The 23,747-nt window shown below is 36.9% G+C and overlaps 1 long non-coding RNA gene across 1 annotated transcript; it reads left to right on the top strand.

The window, feature by feature from the left end:
- The first annotated feature begins 5,377 nt into the window (after positions 1-5,377).
- LOC135291361 (uncharacterized) lies at positions 5,378-7,542 on the top strand. The gene is made up of 2 exons (XR_010354171.1): positions 5,378-5,524; positions 7,309-7,542. It is a non-coding gene; the product is annotated as an uncharacterized LOC135291361 (long non-coding RNA).
- Positions 7,543-23,747: the final 16,205 nt, after the last annotated feature.

Here is a 23,747-nt window from a genome sequence, read left to right as displayed (position 1 = left end):
ATACATTTATAATTACCCAAGCAGTGCCAGAGATTGAGACATGCATGTTTATTTCATAAAGAGTCATACTTTTATTTCATAAAGAGTCATACTTAGTGTTTCACTACACATTTTTTTCTTGACATTTTTTCTGGAAAAATGGGATTTAGTTGTAAATGAAATATCTGTGAGGTATTCTATGCCCTCAGCTAGGAATGATTTGAAGAACTCACTTCCTCTGTCTCTTTCAGTTTCTTTTCATATGTTTTTCATTACAGAAAACACAGAGATAACCCAACACAGACCAAGGGACCCGCTTATTGATCACGTGTTGTGCAGCACAGACTCTTTTAGCACATTTTCAGATGGAAGTTTTGTGGGTTTTCTCTTGCAGTTAAGACTAGCATTTCCGAAATGTTCCAAAAGCACGTGACGTTTTTGTTCAGTATGAACTGGATCAGCAGGAGGCTGGTACTTCTAGAATGTGGATAGATGACTGAGGTTCAATTACTGACTCTGGTCCCCATTTAGAAGGAACTGAGCTGCTGCCAGAACTTCAAGACAAAGAGAGGATCCAGAGTATTTTTTGCTTGCTGCAGGGTTCACATAGTGTTGATGCCTGCTGCTTCACAGTGCTCTGCAAAGCCTTCTGTTCTCCCAAAGGACACACTGTGTTACAAAAAAAAAAAAAAAATCCTCAAGTACAAAATATGACTCTGCATGCAGCAAGATGTTCTGCTTAGAATAGGGCAAAATAGCTCAAACAATGCCCGGTTTGCAAGGCTACCAGCAGTGAATATGGAAAGGGGACATCATGCTGCTTTTGGAGTTGAATAATGCTGAAACCAATCTGACTCATCTACCCCAAAGTAAAACATCCTGAGAGTGAGGTGAAGATGTGGCAGATATGGTAAAGTACACAGACCAAGGAGGAAATAAGAGGTACTACTAAAACTGCTGAGCTGACACAATCGGCCTGGAGACATCCGACTGATAGTCAATCACTTTGTACTATGAAAGTTCAATCCCACCTTTTAAAGGCAGGATTTTCTAAAATACCCCTTGGAGTATGTCTGAAGATTCCTTCCTTGAGTGGGGATACCCTTCAAGACTACTTCTTGTGACTTGCCCACAGTCATTAGTACATATATAACATCAATCTCTACTTAATATTAGGTTTTTTCTAGCTTTAATAAAATTGTTTTAATATAACTGCTTCAATATTGCTTCAATATGGTACATTATATGATACTGGTAGATATAGCTCTTACATTCTGTAGTAAATAATTCTGATTAAAATATTTTTGTCAAATCATTATTACAACAAATATTTATGTAAGTATATCTGGTTTGCCATCCTTAATCTTAATCCTTAATATTCTTAATCAGAGAGAAAAATGTAGAAGGGTTCAAACATATCTCTAGAATTCCTTGGACTTAAGACATTGACAGTTTGGGGCTAAGATTAGATCCAGGGGCACCAGGTTTGCTCTCTGAGGAAGAGTTTAGAAAGTAAGGGAGTTCTTTCTGAACTCCATGTCTCAGCAGAAAGGTTTTTCTGATATATTTTGTCTGAAACTCCCATTCTGCTCACACTGCATGAAGTGGATGAGCACTGTCCTTCCTACCCCTAGTCTGCTGGCTATATAGCCTTTAAGACTTGATCTCAGAGAAGAAAACTCATTCCTTTTCTTATTAGAAAAACATGAATATTTCAGGAAAAGTTCACCCAGCTCATTTTCCTTAGCAATATCCTGCTATTTAAGTGTGCACAAAGACAGCTGTCAAACTATTGCATCCAAACTCATACATCCTCTAAAGTGTCACAGTGTTATGCCTTTGGGACTGACCATGGGAGTTTTCTATTTTTCTGTTTCTTTTACCGGAGGTAGTTCCCCTCATTCATTTAGCCCTTTGCTCTTACCTCCTGGCCAATCCTTATGAATCTCAGTTCCTCTTTCACCACATGTACATGGCATTAGCTTTTATTCTCTGTTTCATAATTCATGAATAACATAGGAACAATGAAAAATCTGCTGGTTGTGAAGACAGTGCAGTATTTTTTGTGAAAAGGCAAAAAAGCACATTATAAATTATATTTATTGTCATTGTGTGATTGTTGTAGCCTCTCCAGAAAGGAGCAAATCTCCCATATGAACCCTTATTGATGTCACTGCTTTGGAAATGCCCCTCAAAATTGCACTTGGTATCTATTTATGTACATCGGGGTTGACTCCACAGAGTCATCTTCAAGGATTAACCCATGTTGATGGGAGTTGATTATATTGCACATTGTAAAAATACAAAAGACAAATATATCTAAATATGATATCTATTTCTGTGGAGAATTCAGGGGAGTTTTTAAGGAATATACATTGTTCCTTCCCTTCTTCTCCATATATTCATAGAGTATCACTTTCAAAGCACTATGTTTAAAAATTAACTGCCATTAATTTCTTCTACTACTTTCAGAAATATTGTCAGTTCATAACAGTCCTCTGCAGTAGCCATCACATTCTCTGTTTCACACTTCTTCCAGGGAGTCAGTGTGGTTCAAAAGTTTATTGACAGCTATGGGGAAGAAAACTGCGCCTCATGGAGATCAGATTCTCTTATGGGATCAAATGCTAGAAAAACAGCCAACAGAGAAGTCACACTTGTAGAAGCCAAGACCATGGGATTTTTTAATGAAAAGTAATAGTACTTTTCTTTGTAAGTATTTCTCATAGGGGTCTCAAAATGCAATCCTACTGTGAAAAGCATTTCTTGTTCTTGGGAGCAAGTGAGAGGAGAAACGTGTTTTTATCTGCAAGGAACACTACAAGTGAAAGTGCTTTTACAGTACAGTGACCAATTCTAGCATGTATGTTTTAAAAGAGTTCTTTAAATATTGAAAATGTGTGAAAATAATCAGCAAAAATATTTTTGAGGAATATAGATTTATGTGATAATTCACCACTAGGAGATTGAGAGATGACATGATGATGTAGCTTAAGTACTCTAACTGAGGGGGAAAATTAAGTTTTGTTCCATCTAGTAGAAAAGACAACAAGGATCAGTGGCTGAAAGTCAAAGACAGATGAGTTATATTTTTTAATAAGTGACATCTAGTCTTATGTTTTTAAAGGTGAGGCTGTTAAACTCTTGGAAACATTATTGAACTGTCAATGTTACTATATGTGCAGTGAAAGCTTACTAGGAAACACAGTTAGAGCAAACATAAATTATGCTCTAACCAAATATAAGTTAATCGGCTTAATTCAAAACTAAGTAGATGAAATTTAAGAAGTTCAAATGATTCCTATGACCTCAGTCTCTGTAAATTTTGAGTGCTAATTAAGTAACCACTTTTCCTGAGTAAGGGCTTCAGTACCGAACCACAAAGTAAGAACACACAATTTCTTATTGTTCACTAAAAAAGATATTTTTCTGACATGGGTAACTGTATGCTGGCATGTAAGGGAATTTGCATAGCTGTTCAACACACAAAGTCCTTGTGAGAACATCTCTTTTCTAAGAAATACAATGAAAAGCACTTGCCACTTGAAAATTGTAAGAATCTGATTTGAATGCCATTGGGGGATTTTCTCTCACATTTTATATTGTATTCCATTTTGACAGGAGTCAAATATGTAGCCCAAGAACTGTGGGCTTGTGTTATGGTTGGTTTAGGAAACCGAATATAGATCCCTCAGGCACTGTTTTTTTCAGGCGATCCCATGTGAGACAGAGCAGAGGTGGAAAAGCAAAGCAAAAGCTCTCTCTGACATATCCTCTCCTGACAAGTTTTTTCAACTGATAGGAAGAAAGAAGAGTCTATGTTTAGCTTCCAACCCAAAATCCGACTGCTCTGTAGTTTTCAGGCTGTTTGGCTAGGCCATTTTCTTTCCCACTGAGAAACACTCATAAAACTCATGTGGTTTATTTGAAGAGTAGTGTGGAAAATATTGAACATCTGTCTCCTATCTACTGGCAGGCTGTGTAAAGATGTATTTCAACAAAGCGGATTGCAAAACACATGATCTCAACTTCAGTTATTTTATGCTAGCTATATCTTTGCAGAGAGGAATAAGTATGAGAGAGGAGTAATTTTCTTTTTAAATTATCTTATTTTCAATTAGCCTTTGGGAGACCTCTCCTTTATACTGACATCAGTGTTTTTCCCTAACATGTCAAAATTATTCACTGCATTGAAAAGAAAACAGGAATACAAGTAGAGGGGAGACATAGTCTTGAAAAGCTCAACAATAAAGGAGGCTTATGGAGGATACGTCCATGGAGACTTCACTGGAAAATGAGAATAATTCTTCATTTTGAGTAAAAATCTTCAGTCTGGAATACCACAAAAAAGAGATTGTTTAGGTCATTAATATTTCCATCTTTTTTTTCTTTTTTTTGTTTGTTTTTTTTTTTTGGTTTTTTTTTTTTGGTTTTTTTTGTTTTTCTTTTTTTTGGGGGCAGGGTTGTTTTTTTTTTGTTTTCTCTTATTAGGTTTTTGAAAGGATGAGTTCAGATTTATCAGCTTCAAATCATGTAAGAAAGAAAAAAATCCAGGTGTGGAAATGTTGACTTAGTTTATGCTTTCTCCCCTGTTTTCTTTCCACTTCTTTTTTTTTTCCCTAGGTCTAGAATTTCAGAATATTTTGATGGTTAGGTACTTCTTATTTTGTGCATGATGTTAGAATCTTTCTGGGAGAACCATGTGTAGTCTCAGAAACAACACAGCACCCTTTGTCTTAACACATTTTATTGCTGCTGTTGTATCCAGAAGATCTCCCTCAAATTCTTATCCTTGTGTACCCCCCATCTTTGTCAAGGCTTTGAAGATACTCCTACTAAGAATCACTATTTGACTTTTAGGGTTATATCTTATGTTTCCATTTACTGAACTTTAACACTCTCTGCATGCTGTCATCTATGACTGAAATGAGAAAATATGTCAAGCTTGGGAAGGCACAAGCTAATGCAGAAGAAAACATAACTGTGAGGGATTTCCCTCTTCAGGATATTCAAATTTTTTTTAGAAAAGATTCCTAAGGCAACTTTTAAAATCTAATATTCCTGGCACATCACTCACAGTTTTCATCTTTTTAATTTCATATATTCCTTCTTTCTTGGGATGTTTTAGAGACAGGGAGGTGAAAACATCTTTCTGAATAGAGAGCTTTTGTACTATTTATTGTTTTTTCCAGTGTTAAAGAGGGCTGGTTCTTACCTTGCTAATGTTCATTTACCCTGAGATGGTATCCTTTCAGTGATGCAACTGTGTGACTGAAGGGCCAGGGGAGGGCTGGAATTTAAGTCAATGTGATTGTTAAGTCACTCAATATACAGACTGTATACAGAGACATGATTATGATCACTTATTAACAGCTGTTGGGTCACTGGTGTGCTTTGTTTTACAGTTCAATGGTGCATTTTAAGATGTAAATTGGGATCTTTTGGATGAGCTTCCCAACACAGAGTCTTTATTCAAGACAGCATAGAATGAACTTTTAAGGCAGCATGAAGTTCAAGTTACTGCAGTAACAGATCATCTGAAAATGTGAAAATCAAATTCCTTTTTATTTTTGGAACTCTTAATACCACTGCCATGGTAAAAGTACAAACTGAGTCCACCTCTGCAGGAATAAGTTGTACTTTCTTTTGCTGATAAGACTCCTTCTGCTCCTAAATTCCCAAAGTGGGACTTTTTTCTGCTGGTGTTGTGATGACAGCTGAGAGATGGTGGCTTCAGTTCAATATTGAAAATAGTAGAAAATATATCCCTGATTCTACGACACAAGTTGGAAGATCCAGTTCCACAGGAACATCCAATCATTTGGTGTATTTGTTGATCTGCTAAGTGATGAGAGGAAGATGTGATTTCTTATGACTTCCATTATCTCTTCTTCTTTTGTCCTCTGGGTGCTGGAGGCAAGTCTCAATCGTTAGCCCCTACGGTTTTCTGTAAACACATGTGGTTTTCATAGTGATATTTTAGAATGAGATCATCTTAGTGGCAAAAGCATTGCACAAAATCTTCCTTGTCACTAAATATACTATAAAATGTAGATGATTTCAGAGCAAGAAAGCAATTAAAGAAAAAAAATGGTGAGCTATTTTTAAACGTCTGGATTTTAATTTTCTGTTTCTTGTCTGCTGTTTTAGCAGCCAAGACTGGAAGATAGCAATTGCAATGCTCATTTAAATGATGTGCTTTAAAACAGCTGGCAATTGACTTTAACTGTAATTACTGGCTTCTTACCAGTATTTGCAGCTGTATAGTTAAGATTGGTGCTTTGAACCTCATTTTTGGCATTTATCTATATTGTTATATTGCTTTCCTAATTACCTTTTCATCAGTTTTATTTAGATCTTGCACTGAGATATAATTACTTGAACCCAAAAATTCTCTATAGTTTGATTTCCATAAATTACAAATATGTCATGTGTTATTTTATCAGACAAAAGATCAGCACGACAATTTTTTCTCCTACTACAGAATTTGCTAGAGATTGTACAATGACCCTCTGCAAAAATCTGACTTTGCTGTTGTAAATTTTGTCTTCTGTTCTAGGTAGAATAATGCTTTGGCTGATTGTGAACCAGAATCAAAAACCCTGTCAAAAAAGCATTCAAAATTTTCCAGCAGTTCCTAGTGGACATGCTGTGAATGACTAACCTTTGCAATAACTGGTGAAATAGAAGCACAAACACAATTGTTTTGAGAGATCAGTGGCACTGATTGATAATCCTCTTTTAAAACATTTTAAATCTGCTCTGTTATTACTCTGTTGTTATCTGCTAAAAGCTTCTATGAACTGGAAGAAAACCAGTCATGTGAACAAAGAATTCAGGATCAGACCCTGTAGAGACAGAAAATTATTTTGCTCTCAGCTGATTAAAATATCTTTGCGTACAAGGACTAGGTTGAGAGGATATGAGTTTAGAAAGAATAAATTTGTTGTTCAGGCACTGGAATGGGATTCAATTTCCCATTCTGCCACTCAGCACCTCAGTTCCTGGGCTCTCCTACTGTTGAATAGATAATAGCACACATTCATCCCTACATTTAGTACGTGCATGTACCATGCCATGCACAGTGTGCTGCTGATCTTGTCAGCTGAGTGCATTGATATAATACAAGTGACAGCACTGATAGCAATAACAGTTGGGAATAGGGCTGAGAGACCTCGTGAGGAGCAGAGCCCAAGAGGCAGGGGTCCTCTCTAGCAGGTTGTCCTTTGCTCTGTACCAGATAGAGATGGGCAGCAATGTCAGGGTGGATGAGGATAGGGTGGAGGTGGCCTGTGAAGGCTCCCAGGGTGAATATCTGTGTCTCCCCAGGCTCCAGGTGTGATTCAGCCACATGCAAATTCAGTGTTCAGCTCCTCCACCATTAACAGGCTTGTGCTGCTTGTCCATGCTACCTCCTGTCCTGAGCTGCAGCATCAGAGTCACAATGTCAAGGTAAAATGCCCATGCTGATCACAGACAGACGAAGAATGAGTCATGATGTTTGTGCCATTAAAATGATTTGTTTTTAAATTCAGCTTAAAATATACTGAATTGCTAACAGAAGGCTTTCTGCTATTTCTCTCATCAGCCCTTTGGCAATTAAAAGCTTCCTTTGTTTTATAAAAAGCCCAGATACTGAATCAAAATTACAATATTAATTGGTGTAATAGCTGGATGGTAAAATTCTGTTTAACTGACAATCCTGTCTCCATGGCTTGAGTTCTGAGCTTAGAGTCCTGCAGTGCAGATCAAAGTGCCAAAATGAGCCCAGTGGTGGAGCAGTTCCTAGTTGGAGTGCTTTAAAAACCTTGTCTTGCTCTGAGTGACAACTGAGAAAAATGTTTTCTCATGCCCCAGAAGCCTGACATTGTCAGAGGTCTAAAGGATGGTGCTGTGTTAGTGTTATAGACCTGAGTTTGGCCCTGCAATTGCTGCTGTAACAAGCAAGCTGTGAGGCTGCCTCTGACGCCTCTTTGTCTTCCCTGCTCTAGTGAATCTTTCATGTGCTTTTTTCCCTGATTTTCCTCCCTCCTTACTGCTTTACTAATTAAAATTCTAATCACTCTGACAGCCAGAGCTAGGGGGAAAAAAATCATTCTTCCATGCTGCAGAAGGTAATTTCAAGGTGTTTTAGCTGCCAAAGAAACGAATGGAAATTAGACAAAGAAACTGGTTGTCAGAAGGGGGTGAGTTAGCTGCTGTGCACCCTTCTACTGTAATAAAATATTAAACTTCTAAAGAAAAAAAGTAAAACAGGATTCATCCTATACATTATTGCCATATATTTAGAGGTAATATAACCTAATTTACCTTTCTGAATAGGGAAAGCTTTTGGTTTGTTTATTAACATCAGAATGATTTACTTACCTTGTAGTGAATGCAATGTCAAACATTTAACTTGGTTTGATGTGTGATTGGTGATGATATGTGCTACTTGTTTTTGCAAGCTGTGGTTAAGAATATTAATTTAAAATGTATAGCAGCTTGCAGACACTTATTTAAAATGATGAATAGTTCTTGTTGCAGTGCTCTGTGGTTCATGCTGCAGATATTGTGATATTAGAATTTATAAAATGTAGAATATTATCACGGTCAAATCTCACCATCTGCTTTTTCAGGCATTTTTCTGGCTTCATAGAGCTACTTTTTAGACCTACGTATTCCCTCAAAGTGTATGCTTTTGTAATGCAATTTAATAACACACAGTTGTTTTAAGATGCAAAAAAAACCCCAAGTGGTCTCTATGGTACAAATATATGGGCTGAATATGACATATTACAAGTTTGCAGCAAGTCAGTTTAAATAAACACTGCATCAGCTTTTAGCTACTGCTCAAATTAAATCCAAAGCTTACTGAGATATCAACAAATATATGGCTCATTCTGTTGCTACTGTTTTGTTCCAGCAATGATAGTGTATAATTAGGTTTTACAGATAGTCAAATCTCATGGTATTTAAAGCCAGAGTATTTTAACATGTTTGAACCTTTTCATTCAACTTCAGGATAAAATGGGACAAGGACATGATCATACTTTGAGTATTAGGATTGTATTGTGCTCTGCTCTTTGTGACAGAGCCAGTTTTGGACAATGTGGAAATGCTTCTGCAACCTCAGCCTTGTAGCCAGCAGAGCCACAGACTTTTGCCTTTCTGCCTTGCATCTGTAAATGCTTGCAGGGGTGGGTGTTTCAGAAAATGCATATCCTCTTCCTTATCATCCTCCCAACCTTTTCATAAACATACCATGACAGAATTGTAACACTTATTTCTGCTATTTTGACAAGTCTTTAACAACTTTGCTAGAGTCCATCATTTGTCTTTTACTGATGGATAAACAGGATCCTCTACTCAAAGCTATTTCCTTTTGCTTGTCACTCCTACAATACATTTTTCATTTGCAAGAGCAATTGTGGCTCCCAGTTTTATCTTGGAAATGGCAACTGACTACTGGACCTTTCCTTTCTGGAACAGATACTGTGTGATTGAGGTAATGTATGTTTGCTATGATCACTTCTAGAAAGCTCTCATGAGACCTTTGTCCAAATCCAGCTAATACGGCCAGATTAAATTTTACCACAGTTACATGGTTGAACATATTTTTAATAGCAGCAATCATTGAATGTACAACATACAGCAGTACTAAAAAAGCAATTGGTCTTCATTCTGCACAACAAAAATCTTTTATTTCTGAAGTTCTTTCATTTTCACTGAAAAGAAAAAGGAGGAAAATAAGAAAAAGAATTATGGAATACTTTACTCCCCCTAAGGGTGAAGTGAAGCCATACCTGGGAAAATGAAAGACATAGGTAGGTTTGGGGTTTTTTTACACATATTTACAAATCAGTTTATACTTTTTCTTCACGTTACTTGACTTTCCCCAACACAACATACCAAAAAATGAGCACAAATATGTGTACATAAGGGGAACTGGAAAACTGAAAAAACATGGTTATGTGAACCACTTGTTTTTAAATAAAAGCACTAACATTGACACAGGACTTATTTTACTTGGAGAGCTGCTGATCCTGCCCTTACATTAAGGTTTTACAGAATGAATGTGTGCAGTTATCTTTGAAAATGTCACTTAATAGGCAGTGTTAAAACTGTGTGGGAAGTGTTTAGATCATACCTTTATCGAGGACTCAGCACTATAAGTTAATCAAAAATTTCTGGGTGGGAGGAAGTGATGTGTCTAGCTGAAAATTACTGAAGTTTAAAAAAAAAAAGAACATGGCTAAAAATTAGTCATGATTCTGGAAGGTGTTTATTTTGACTGATCTGATTCATGCATAATGACTAAAATTGTTATTTACATTAAAATAAGAAGCAGGACTAACAGCCATTGTGTTGAGACCACCTGACTGACGTCTGATATTACAGTTCCTCCTCCTAACGATAAACTGTTTCATGTTTGCCTCTGAAATCAAATAATGAAACCTACTCAGACAGTGTTGGTGCTTATTAGGCAAAAAAAAAAAAAAAAAGTTTTTAAGAGAATAATTGTTTACCAGCATTACCTTCTTGACACTCTCATCAAAATGGTATGGATGGTGTGGACAGCTGATGTCAACTACAAAATTTATTGCAAGAGATCAGGTTCTCAGGTGGTGTAAATCTGGCATTGTTCTTTTCATGTATCAAATAACATATGAAGATATATTACTTGTCTTTTGGATATCAAAAATATAGTGTAAACCTTTAAAGAATAGCTATGGATTAAATATTAATTGACTAGAAGTCATGGCAATGTTATGTGTTGGAAAAGGAGTGTTCAAACTCACTGAATTCTTAACCTAGAAAGAAATTGGGTGGAAAAATAGCCCAGGAAAGTTCTAGAGAAAGAGTTTAAGATGAAGTTTTGAGATATTAACAGAGAAATCTTTCAAAAATGTTGGTCAGCTTGGCATTTCCAGGGAGATGCAGGGACACAGGAGATCTAGGAATCCTAGGGGCCTGGTACTCATAGCTGGGAAAGATGAAGCAAGATTCAGCAAGTCAGCCATGGCCTTATATATATCCATGGCCTTGGAAACTTCAAGAGTGGACCTTTCACTTCCTCTCTGCCTCAAAACTCTATCTGAGCTTACAGTTCCCTTCCCTTGTAGGTGTGCCTGAACTCTGTCATTATGGGGTGTTCTGGCTAGGGCTCCCTTGGCCTCTTTGGCTGGAGACCTTCCACCTTTGCATAAAATAAAGAAATACTCACTGAATTAGAAAGAGGAAATGAATCTCTGTGGTGGTGGCTGGGTCCTCAGTCTAATGAGTATTTAATTTTTTTATACACAAGGAGAGAACACTGACACCATGACTTGAAAGGCTTCTCCCCTTTGAATACCCTTGTGATCCCTTAGAATAGAGGGATCTAAATGCCTTCAGGGAGGGTTGAGATTGAAACCACACAGGACAGAAGTCCTAGTCACTGAACTATTAAGTAAAACAGGGCTGCTACAGTTCCTTCCCATTCTTGGAAACTATATCATTTAATTGCCCTTACTATTCTTACAAACTGGCCAGAAATTATAAGTTTCCCTGACGGTAAAATATACTGTGAGCATGGAGACATATGGGAGGAGTGGGAGCAGAGGAGCAGATTTGCAGGATAGAAAACAAAGTAAAAATAGTACCTAATTTTATGTGAATGTATCAAATGCTTTTTGTTGTTGGTTTTTTGTTTGTTTGTTTGTTTTTTTTTTGGTTCATTGTTTGGTCACCCATCTGAAAAATCAATTTTTTGCACAGTCATAATCAGAGGTACTACTGTATGCATATCCTCATAAAAAGAGACAGTTGAATAATGAGTATTTAAAATCTGCCTTTTAAATAGCATGTGTAAGTATGCCTCAGTATCTGAAGGGATGGAGAAAGAAATCTGCAGATTTGTGTCAAGTGGCAGTTGCAAGAAAGGATTTTGGCAGCATTTCATGCAGCAGTTTCTGAATTCTCCTTCCCTTAATTTCCTCTCTCAGCAGCCAACAAAATGAGTTGACACAAGGCAAATGCCTGCCAAAGAACTTTAACAGGAGGCAGTTTTTAATTAACAGGGGCCAAAGAAGGTGATAACCCCAAGGGTAGTAAGGAGAAATTAACATGGAAAAGCAGTTCCACGCTTCCGTGGGTCCCAAAAGGCCATTCGTATTAGTGGTGTCTGTTCTGATTGAACCTTTTCCATGTTTTTTTATTGATTCCCTTGTCAGAGTCTAACAAAAACACTGCTGGCCATCAGTTGTTTGCTCGTGGTGGCAGCTTATGGCTCCAAACAGCTTCCTTGTAAAACATTCAGCATAGCAAGGTCTGTCACTGTGGTTAGCATTTCCCAGAAATGATTAATTTTCTTAAACCTAGAATAAAACCCAACAAAATTAAAGCTAAAGCCTATTGAAATGAAAGAAATTCAGTTCACAGTTTCTGTCCAAGTAACTATTTCATTCTATTAACTGTTTGCCTGGCTTAGAGTAAGATGTTTTAATTATTAACCTTTTTAAAGTGAGATTTCGGAGCAGATAATCATGCTGGCTGTTTCAGAAAGGATTTAGCCATTTAGCATATCTGGCACTCACGGAAAGTATTTTTAAAAAATAATATCCTGTGGATAAATATTTTAAGTTTCTCTTCCTGGGATGAAAATGAATAATAAATAAGGCTTGTAAGAGCTTGAGGAAAAACCTGCCTAGCAAGCAAATATAAATAAGTAAAAAAAGAAATGCAATAAATAAATTAGAAGCTGGCACCTTTAGGTGTATCACTGACTGATCCGAATTCAGCTAATGTCAGAAGGAGGACCATTCTTTACAAGATCTCAGGAATATCCATGCTTATTTTTATCTATTTCTGCTGCATAGTCAACTCCAGATAATAAAGACCATAATTCAATAATATTTGAACAACTTTATAGAGGAGTTCCAATGTGTTCCTGCTTCTTAGAGACATAGAAAAAGGGTATCATAATAAGAAATGGAAGTACTGTTCCTGTTTTCTTCTTCAGAGTTGGGGCCTAAATGTTGGTGTCCATTTGGTTAGCTGACTTATTTAAAGAAAACATGGTTATCCCATTTTACTTGGAAAAGTCTCAGCCTCAGCGCTCCAGACACATTAGGTATTTGAGTACACAGACTCTGTCCTTGGAAAAGCATGCACAGCTCCCGCTGACTTCAGTGGCAATAACATCTTCTTCAGGGTACAACGTTGGACCATATACCACATTCTACTTTGCTTTCAGCCCTCTTTACAAGTGGAGTGGAGACTGGTTGTTGTTTATTTGTGCAAACTGTTTCCAATGTTTTGAGAGTGAACTTTACCAGGAGCGCACATTAGTGCCAAAACAAAGAGAAAAAATCTAGTCTGAGATCAACCGCTCTATCACACTATGCTTGAAAATATTTGAGACAAGTGAGAGTGGGAAAAATGCTAATAAACTTACTGGGGAGGAATCCAGCTCACACAGGAGACAATGTGTATATCTATTTAATGAGACATGTACCTATATATATATAACATGTTTGAGTGTTTCATGTAATGATGCCAAAATGATAACATTTTTTGCAATCGGCTAGAAATGTAAGACATTGAAGTATTTTATCTTCTATCGCCCTCTTTAAAACAATATGGGAGTCACAAATAATTTAATCTATATTCCCTTGGCTGACTGCAGACATGCACTGGGTAGTAAGATCTCAGTGAAGATATGTGATCTGCTCTCCAAGACTACTTGCTAGTTACAGTTTCTTTTGGTTGCTCACATTATATCAGCTGATAATTTTCTCCTCTCTGACTGTTTGACTAAAAAGTCAAAGTGCAAAGAACACAATAGGTAGTAGACCATAAATAATTAGTCTTTCAGATCGGTTTTCATTGTATAATCATTACTAGGCTGATACTAAGCTCCTCTCATTTCAGGAGTCAGAAAGAATGGCAACTTCATTCTCATGCTTTCATTATTTGCCAGGTTCACATATGTAAACATTTTAATAGACGATTTCATGGTATGCAAGAACACCATTATGTATAAAAATATATTCAAAAGCAGCTTTGGCTTTTGTGTATTGCAATGTTTTGCATTAGTGAAAAAGGTATCTGGGCCATCCTCAGACATCTGCAAGTAACTTTCTTGACCAGCCTGAAGTCCTTTAGTAACCAGGCAAAAACCCAGTGGATGAGGAAATCCACCATGTAGTAATCTACCTGGACTTCAGCTAGGCATTCAATGCTGCCACCAACATCATTCTCCTGGGAAAGCTGTAAATCTACAACTTGGACAAGTACACACTTCACTGGGTTAAGGACGGGCTGGATGGCCAGGTCCAGAGAGTGGTGGTGAATGGAGTTACACCCAAGTGGTCCTCAGTCATGAGGGGTGTTCTCCAAGGCTTAGTCCTGGGGACAGCCCTGTCTTAATCAGCAACTTGATAAGGGGATCAGATGCACCCTTAGCGAGTTCACAGATTACTCTAAGTTGGGAGGAAGTATTGGTCTGCTGGATGGTGGGAAAATTTGGAAGAGAGATCTGGAAGGCTTAATTGATGGGTTGAGCCAATTGAATGAGGTTTAATAAGGCAAAGGGCTGAGTCCTGCCCTTAGGTCTCAAAAACCTCATGCAGAGCTACAGGCTTGAAGGCAGAGTGTCTGGAAAACTGTCTGGTGGCAAAGGATCTGGGGATGCTGGTTGAAAGTGGCTGAACATGAGGCAGCTGTGCCATTCGGTGGCCAAGAATGCCAGTGGCATCCTGGCCTGTATCAGCAATGTTGTGGCCAGCAGGAGCAGGGCTGAGACTCTCTCTCTGTACTGGCATTGGTGAGGCCAGATCTTGAGTTATGTGCTCAGTTTTGGGTCCCTCACTACAAGAAAGGCATTGAGGTGCTGGGGTGACTCCAAAGAAGGGCAGTAGAACTAGGGAAGGATCACAAGCACAAGTCTGATGAGGAGCAGCTGAGAGAGTTAGGGGAGTTTATGCTGGAGAAAAGAAGGCTCAGGGGACACTTTATCACTCCCTACAAGTGCCTCAAAGGAGGTAGTAACCAGGTGGGAATTGGCCTCTTTTCTCAGAGATCTAGTGACAGGGTAAGACAACAGAGCCTCGGGTTGTGCCAGGGAAGGTTCACTTTGGACATTGAGGAAGAATTTCTTCACATAAAAGGTGTTTAAGCATTGGAATGGACTGCCCAAGGAGACAGTAGTCACCATCCCTGGTAGTGTTCAAGAAACACGTGTGTTATGGCTATAGCACTATATGTTATGATTTGGTTGATATGGTGTTTGGTCCAAGGTTGGGCTCAATGGCCTTGAAGATGTTTTCAACCTTAATGATTCTATGCTTCTGTGATCTTCAACTCATTCCCAAGACTGCTATAGTTTAAGTAGCTATTATTGACTCTTATAATTTGTAATTCAGCCTCAGTACTATTACAGAACAACATTCTGAAAAAGATCTTGAACAGTGTCACTAACAATTTATTTCTATTAAATTGCACATTACTGACATCACTATTGATATAGTATAATTTGTACTGTGATCCAAAAAGCATAATTCAGAAATAGACAAAGATCTATTGTTTATCTCACATAGATGATTGTGATTTTAAATGCAGTGTCCTTTTCTTGCTCTTTTTGGAGATATTTTCATGCCCTCAGAGGAGGTCATCCAAGGTAAATGTTGTCACTAATACTTGGCTTGCCATGACTAAAATGGCAGCTGTGTAACAGCTATGTAACAAGCATTGTTTTTTATTTATTTTTATTTTCAGAAGAAATGGTAATTGACATTAAACAATAGGAGATATGGTAACAAGACTATTGAAGCTAGAGAGACTGTAGATATCAGAATTCATTGTACATTGGAACCCATGAGACTTCAGAGCTACTCTTTGTTATTTGGCAATACCTATTTTCAGAGATAACACTTTCTCAGTCAGAAGAAAAGAAATGTTGTGGTGCTAGATTTTTTAAAAAGTGTTTTATATTTTCCAAATAGAAACCCTACATAGTTTCTAGCTGAAAAAACCCATAACACATCTAGGCTGGCAGTGTTTTTTGTAAACTCCATGTGTCACCATTCAAATAAAGACAATTTTTCTCAGAACACTGAGAAAACATTAATCTCCTTCCACCCTGTCTTGAAAACAAATCTCAGAGAAAATACTGACAAACGGTATTTTAATTTGTTTGACCTCTAAAGTGATCAAATAATTATGAAACCTCTTTGTTTAACAACTAGTTGAAGTACTTTATATTCTTTCCTCAAAGAGATGCAGTTTCCAGCTAGTAGCAGCATGATTGATTTTTCCATATCAGATACATTGTTACGGTCTATTGCTTCCATAGCAAAGCTATAACATCTGTCTTCAAAGTCAGGCTGCAGTCCTACACTACTCAGTGATACTTTATGCAACCACATCCTTCCATTACAAGTATGAGTGGATTAATATTGATTTTTCCCTCTTGTCCAAGACAGAAGGTCCATCTTAACAGCAATAAATTACACATCTGAGATATGAGGACATGCTTGGTCCTTCTTGGTCTTCATGCCACAGATTATTACTTTGCCTTGAAACCAATTTCTGATATTTTTAACCCATTACTAGGGGTGAAATTGAAAGTCATCTCCAGGTTTAAATACTTGTTTGGGTTATGTTGACAATAAAAATTCAGTCATGGTTCTAGAAACAGCTTTTAATTCTAATCATGAGCGGTGAGAGTGATCTTCCAAAGCTTGCTCACAGGCAGGCTTAGAAATAAAACTGCAAAGAACGGCACTAGAGCAGGAATGACAAGACATGAGAACTAGAGCAGGAATGACCACTTTCTCAGAAAGTCAGTCTAATGTGGGCAGTGACAAAGAGAGGGACAGAGTAGTGCTGAGTAACAGAGGCTGGGAGTGTGAGGATGCCTTGAATGAATGATACACTTTTATGAATGCATTTGACTGCTGCCACATCCCTCTAGACTGGTGAAACTTTTCACAGGTTCCTTTTCCAGCCTTACTTGGCTGATGAAAGGACACTTAAAATGCATTTTCAGAGGCTGATGAAAGGACACTTAAAATGCAGTTTCAGATCTAGAACTTGCAATAAGGAACAATCTGCAGGAAAATCATTGTTAAGTATAGACACTTTTATGGTTCCTCCTTGATTTCACTTGAAACACCAGATTCCTCATGGTGTTCTGTGTACTTTGTGGCGTGGTGCTGTGGTGTGATGCTGGCTGGTCACTCTGGTGTTTTTAGGCAATGTTTCATTAATATAATTTTTATTTTTCTGTGTTTTTTCTGGTTAATTTGAAGTATTTTTTTTAAGTATTTTGCAGTATTTTTGCACATTTTTAATATGCTGTTAACAGGTATAGGCTTTTTAGTCTGACAGAGACACGTATGTTAAGATTGAAAAATTAATATATGGAGCTAAATTCTGGCATGGAAGGGAAGTATTTATTCATAAATCAAAGTTCTCCCAGATAAAATGATGATAGAAACAGCAGAAAAAATGCCATCTTACTATCTATGTCTTTTACAGAACACATCTGTACCGTGAACTACATCTGTAATTTGGAAAGGTGTTCTCATCAGGAATCTTAGTCTAGGGCTGATATTTCTCTAGTAGAAATATCTAGATATCTAGTAGAAATAGCTAGATATTTCTCTAGTAGAATATGAACAAGAGCGATAGCAATATTTATACATTTCTTATGCTGTTGTAGTGAACATGGAAGTTGAAACATTTGTAAACAAAATCACTGTATATAAAGCTGCCATAGTTTGAATACTACTAATATGATAGTAGTATTCTATCCATTTGCCTCCTAAGCAGGCAAATATCACAACACTGTTTTGATCTGTTTATAATCTGATTTTATTCACAAATTATTTGCTAATGAGTTTTTTTATCATTTGTTGTTTGGAATCTCATGACAGTATTTAATGCGGAGAAACTTTGTTCATTTTATCATGCAGATTTTTGACTGGGAGCAACTATTTGCATATTCATATTTGTCCTGTGATGTGCATATTGCACAGGTGGCTACCCTTATGTCCTAATGTGGCCTTCTGAGCTACCTAGGGATAAGTGCCTTCCCTTTTCTCAGGAAAAGGCTAGTGATATTTTTTTCTTTCTTAGTCTTTTTTTTTTTAAATAAACTTATAACCATGGTCCCCAAGTGTTATATTGTCATGGCAAAGTGTTAATACCTGTTATTTGTGTTAGAATGGTTCAAATGGGACTTTTAAAATATTAGTTTTCTCTTTTCCAGTAGATAAAAAAGATTTTTGTATACTGATGTACTCAAGATTTAAAAACGTCATGCTGGTCAACAAGAGTGAAGCATTTGCCAAGAAACAAAGATTGGGTTACTAAGTTTTAAACAAATATAGTTTGTACAAGAACAGATTTTGAGTGATGTGTCCTTTTTGGTTAGGCTTATTGGTGTACTTAGAAAAATAGATGAGATTTGTGGTACAAAAAAACCCCAACTTTCTTATGTCATAGAGGTTTACATCATTATTTTAATATGTAACTTGATGATTTCCTTATGAAGGAATTGTTGGAACTAATAATTTCTTAGATAGGTGAAAAATGCCTCCAGTCTTTTTCATTCAGGAGTATTTAATAGTTTTCACTAGAAATGCAGTGATTATTTCCTTCATGATTTTGTATTTGATTATCATGAAAAATTATTTCAGCAGTCCTATTTGAAAAAGTATTTGTGATATTTTAACATATCATTAAACAGTTCTTAAAAAGACGTATATAATTTCATTTGATTACATTTTCCTTCAGCATTACTAAATGCTTTACTTATTATTTTATCATGTTGCATAAACTGTCAATATTCATAACTAAAATCTAAAATGGGAAAGAGTGATACATAATAGAAACTGCTCTGCAATCATAGTTTCAAAATACATCCAGCTATTTTTATTGTCTTAATTGGTTTTAAAATATTTAAATCATTAATACATGAGATACAATATTACAATTTTATGAGTCTCATTAGAGCCTTCAATCAGTGAAAACAAGCCTAGGGTGCATGAGGTGATGCTGTTGTTTGAAGACAGTGAGGAGGAAACTCAGCGGTCTGAGGCATGTGTAATCTATCAGGTTTTGAAGAGGGGCAACATTTTTATTCCTAGCCAGGGGAAGAGTGAAGGTTCTATGACTCCATCTTCCTTTGACATTTTATCCTTGTACATCAGTTAAAGTCAACTCAAAACATTTCCTTCAAACCTGGTCCTGGCAAAGGAGCTCAGGTCCCTTGCATTTTGTGAGGAGGGATATGCTCAGACTGGACACCAAGGGCTGATCTCCTCCTGAGGCCCCTCCATGGTCTTAGTGTGCTGCCAATCAAAACCGGGATTAGCCTTGACATTTTTATTGCCTCAAATTATTTTCAAATTTTGTAAACAGAGGTGATAATGAGGGATTTTCATATTCATAAACTCAAAGCCATTTTCCTCCTAGCCATGGAAGAATAGTTAAGATGTTATTATAAAATCAGGCATGCACTGTGTGTAGAAGTTCTGAAATGTAGTTTTTTATTCCTTGAATAAAGTAATTGTTTTAAAGAAGTACATTTCATGTTTGTATAGAAAACAAAGGCAAATTGAAATATAGCCTTATCTGTCCTTATTTATATAACTTCAAGTGTGTTTTTTTACTATGCCATTAAGATTATAAGCAATGTGCTGAAACGTTACAGAAAAACCACCATAAATAAGGATTCCTTGCACCTGTGTATTACAATACGGTCCTTAAGTATAATGATCAAATACTACTTATTCTGAGATTTCAATACGTATACTGTGTTTCAAGGAAATTTCAGCACAGTGTAGAAAAGACCTGAAAGAGTCCAGCCATCTCCAAACTTGCTTCCTGTAATACCTTGATTTTGCCCTAAGGCAGAAGCTTCAGAAAGAACTGAATACATTCATTACTTATGAAAACTTTGAGACAGTATAAGAACCTGGAGTGATACTTCATGGAAGAAAACAACTGCGGCAGATTTTGTACAATGTATAGGCTCCCAAAAGACAAACACCATTTCCTAAAAGGGAATATATATACAAAGGCAGGCATTATAAACACATGACTCATATAAATTCAGCAGAGTTCTCTAAAATGACTTTACAAATCAGAGAAGACAGGTTCAGTATTCCTTTGAGGAAACATTGAATGTGTCTACATGAGCTTTTAGTTTTCATCAGGAGTGTGCTTTTGAAGCAGATCTGCAGGTTGTCTCTACTTACTGCACTTTGGTTCATAGCACACAGACATCAGCTTGCTCAGTATGGTTTTCTTTCGGATGAAACTAAAATGAAATACACTTGGAAAAGCCACTTCATGCATCCCAGCCCTAGCTCAGGAGAAAGAGTTTCCAAAAGAAAAAGTAAGAAAGAGCACACAAAACCCCCTGAAATGTATGTTGTGTGTGTTTCAGGTTCTTGCCATCAGCTACAGCTCCACAGAGCATTTTGGTTCCTTTGAGGACTCATGTACACAGCCAAAGTTGTTGCAGATTGCTGTTGGGGTTGTACACTGCAGCAAGAGCGTATCACTAAAAAGAACAGATCTTGCGGAATATCACATTTCACAGTGAAGAAGTTTTGATAGGAGGGGGGAAAACACAGCAGAAGAATATATTTTTAAATATTATTAAAGTTATAGGTAGCAGCCAATGAACCTTGCAGTGGGATGACTGTGCATTATTAATAACACTGCTTGTTTACAGCGGTAATTTTTTTCTGCTATCTCCAAAGCCTGCATAATTTGGAATTTGTATATTAATGGCTTCAGAATCTGTTTATATGTGCACATTTTTCTTATATTTTTGAGTTTTTCTTTGTGAAAGGGTGAGTTAATGTTTTCTTTAATTAAGACAAATGAGAATAAATTGTTAGCTAAGATATTTTCTGTAGCTGCTAAAATTAATATTAAACTGGAAGTATCTGTATGATACAGAAATGTGTATGAATTTGTGTGGGTAGAAAGATGTGCATTCTCCCATATGCCTTTATTGAGGCAGTTTCTAGAGAAAGCCAACTACCTTAAAGGGTTTTATTGAAAAATTTAGCAACAAATGTGAACATATCTGTGACATTTGCCAGATTGCTTGCTGTGCTCCACTGGGTACGAAACAAAACAGTAACAAACAGAATAGATGGAATTATAAGGGAAAATCTGGAGAGTTTTTCTTGTAAGAAGGCCATGTGTATGCTGTATAATATATGGTGACACCCTTGGACTGTGCCCAGTTCCCATGCTGCTGTTAAAGGAAAAAGGCTGTTTGTTTCAATTGTCTGAGTAAGTTCATGGTCAATCATGAGGTGGCCTTCCCATGTATGGTGATAGAATCATTGAATCATAGCATGATTTGGGTTGAAAGGGAATTTTAAAATCATGGTTCCATCTCGTCATTTTGGGCAGGGACACCTTCCACTAGACCAGGCCCCATCCAACCAGCTTAAACACTTCCAGGGCTGGGGCATTCACAACTTCTCTAGGCAAGTTGTTCCAGTGCGTCACCACCTCCACAGGAAAAATCTTCTTCTTAATATCTAATTTCAATCTACCTTATTTCAGTTTAAAGACATTTTCCCTTGTGCCCTTGGAAGAGTTCAGTCTCCAGCTTTTTTCTAGACCTTTCTGAAAATCTGCAATAAGGTCTCCTTGGGTCTTCTCCAGGTTAAACCCCAACTCTCTCAGCCGGCCTTCAACAGAGGACATGATGCCAAAGTATTTTTGTTTGCTACACACTTGAAATAATGCAACTCCAATCTCTTTTTCATGGCTTTAAAACTCTCTTTATGCCACCTGGCAAAACTATCTCACTGTCTAATCTTGCTGGGAATAGGCATAGGTACAACAAGATTATCATGTCATTTTTGCTGGAGTGGGATGTTTGAGAGATTCTCTGTTATTAAAGTCAACAAGGTTAATTATAATCATCATAAGATGCAGTAGCTCTGGGTTTAAACTAGAGTTTTTCTGTCCTCTAAGAATGGCTGGTAACTACAACAAAGAGAAATTAAACCAAAAGTGACAGAAGTTGGTGTATTATATCATATGCAATTGTATATTGTCACACATAAGAAGGGGAACATTACTAAAGAAGAACAGGGATCCAGGGTGAATATAAGTAAAATGTGGTGGCTTAAATACTGTGAAATTTTATAAAATCATCAAGTCTCATCAGGAGCACTATCCACTATCAGGCAATGGTCATCATTGTTAGGAATCATTTGGCCTAACAGGATTCTTTGGGAATCACTATTCTGTAATAAATTCTTTACTAGTCCAGCTCTGCCCAAATGAGGTGGCACATTTTGCATTTTCTGAATCTTGTAAAACTTGCCATAGCTTCTTCTGGAGCATTTTAAAAGCGGTGGCACATTGAGGTGCAGTGTAAAACAATAGAGTACAGCAAGCCTGCGAACAATTCCACAAACACCACCACAACAAATCAGGGCATTATTTTTAATAAGGTACTTGACTAAAGTGATGCTGTTGACACTGGAATGACATCTCTTACTTATATAGTACAAATGATTTGCATTTAGATTTTACTAGATCTGTCTGCTCCTACTTTCAGTGACACATCCTTGCTAAACAAGCATCATAGAGAGGAGACAGTGTTTTGATTTTTTGTTTTTCTTTAACTCTTTGAACTTCAATGGTGTTTTTATAGAACAGTAAGAATTCTGCTAGTTTTCTGTTTGCTTTTTCCATACTGTAGTCATTAGGGCAAATATCTTCGCTCAGGTTAAATAAAACATTTAGTTGTTATCTTTGGCAGATGGATATTCTTGATGGTAGACTGAATTTGAGGCCCTGTGCTCAGAGTTCAAAGGTCATGTGTGAATTTGTTATGCTTTCTGGTTAACTCAACAAAATAAATGAAACTGGTGAAATTCTCATGAAGTGTTTATTTTTTAAGGTTGCCATAATATACAGTAAATTACAATTTATGAGGTGTAACTGAAAAAAGTCTAGAGGAAGTTGTGTATAAGATTAGGGGATTATCAAATCAACTTTTTTGTGTTTTCAAACATAAAGTATTTTACAGCTACAATAAATTGTTTGAGAGTGTTTTCAACCCACAAATTTTAATAATTTAATAAATACACTGTCCCACTCCTGTAAAGTGGGATATATAGCCAAATCTCAGAGTGGTTTGTGCACAGAGTATTACAATAGTAATATAATATTTTTTTCTTTACTTAGATACTGGAAGAGTGTTCTGTTTTTATCCATAACACATGGTGATTGGTCATTTGTTTTAATGAACTGCATCTAAGAACTTGCTGGAGTTAGGAGGAGAGTTGTCATCCCCCTCCTTTTTCTCCATCTGTTGCAGGCTGTTAGATACAAGGAGAGAGCATCACTTATTACCTCTCTTGAAGCATGTTGACCTTTTAGGCTCTTGGCAAAGTGACTGCAATGTCAATATTCATCTTATGGGAGACTGAAGGCTATTATTCATCTCTCAGTGCTTGCCCTGAAGGAAACAAATACGAAAAATGTTAATTTATTTCTCTTGAAGGAGGATGAGATTGAACAGAATGAGAAAGGAGCTGCTGCAGTTGGTGTGTGTGTGTGTTCCTTACTTTAAAAAAATTATTATTACTATGTTTTGATCATAACTATGATTCTGAAATGGTACCATGAAAATTATCTGCGGTAAGTTTTTTGCACATAGCCTTGGCACACTCTGTCCTGAAAGTAGAATGTAACATAATGAAAGATCTGACATCTTCTTCAAAAGTAGGTGTTCAGCACAGGATGGTGGC

This window comes from Passer domesticus, chromosome Z (assembly GCF_036417665.1).
Source record: "Passer domesticus isolate bPasDom1 chromosome Z, bPasDom1.hap1, whole genome shotgun sequence".
NCBI classification, from domain to species: Eukaryota; Metazoa; Chordata; class Aves; order Passeriformes; family Passeridae; genus Passer; species Passer domesticus.
This window is presented reverse-complemented; position numbering and strand designations above follow the sequence as displayed.